Genomic DNA, 1,071 nt, shown 5'->3' on the forward strand with positions numbered 1-1,071 from the left:
TAGATTGTATTGAGTATACAGTCCTCACCATATCTATTTAGACAGTGAGGTATCAGATTTAGATTGTATTGAGTATACAGTCCACACCATATCTATTTAGACAGTGAGGTATCAGATTTAGATTGTATTGAGTATACAGTCCACACCATATCTATTTAGACAGTGAGGTATCAGATTTAGATTGTATTGAGTATACAGTCCACACCATATCTATTTAGACAGTGAGGTATCAGATTTAGATTGTATTGAGTATACAGTCCACACCATATCTATTTAGACAGTGAAGCTGATATTTTAAATGTGGCTCTATACTCCAGCATTTTTGATTTCAGATCAAATGTTTCATATGAGGTGACAGTTTATAATGTGGATTTGAGGTCAAATGTTTCATATGATTTGAGGTGACAGGTTATTTATTATACATTATATAATGTCACCTTTTATTTGTGGATATTTTAATACATGTCTGTTTCAACATTTAGAAAAATGAAAGCACTTCATGTATCTAGTCCCCCATTTGAAGAAGTCTTAAGTATTCTGACCAATTTAAAGTAGTCAAAGGTAATTGGTCCCATATTCATTGAAATTTGGTCGTAAAGTCATTGTTTGCATTTGCAGTGTGTTTTGGTTGTGTTTTTGGTTGTGTTTTGCCCAATAATAAAATGGTGGATGATGAGTGGAGTACTTTTCTGTCTAAGAGAGTAGATAACATGTTTCTAAACAATAATAAATTAATCCTGATGATGCCTTGATTAAGAAAAATCATGAAAGAATCATGAATAATAATGAGTGAGAAAGTTACAGAGGCTACAACAAAACATGCTAACCTCTCACCATTACCAATAACAGAGACTACAACAAAACATGCTAACCTCTCACCATTACCAATAACAGAGACAACAACAAAACATGCTAACCTCTCACCATTACCAATAACAGAGGCTACAACAAAACATGCTAACCTCTCACTATTACCAATAACAGAGGCTACAACAAAACATGCTAACCTCTCACTATTACCAATAACAGAGGCTACAACAAAACATAATAACCTCTCACCATTACCAATAA

Source organism: Oncorhynchus keta, unplaced genomic scaffold (assembly GCF_023373465.1).
Source record: "Oncorhynchus keta strain PuntledgeMale-10-30-2019 unplaced genomic scaffold, Oket_V2 Un_contig_18711_pilon_pilon, whole genome shotgun sequence".
NCBI lineage: Eukaryota > Metazoa > Chordata > Actinopteri > Salmoniformes > Salmonidae > Oncorhynchus > Oncorhynchus keta.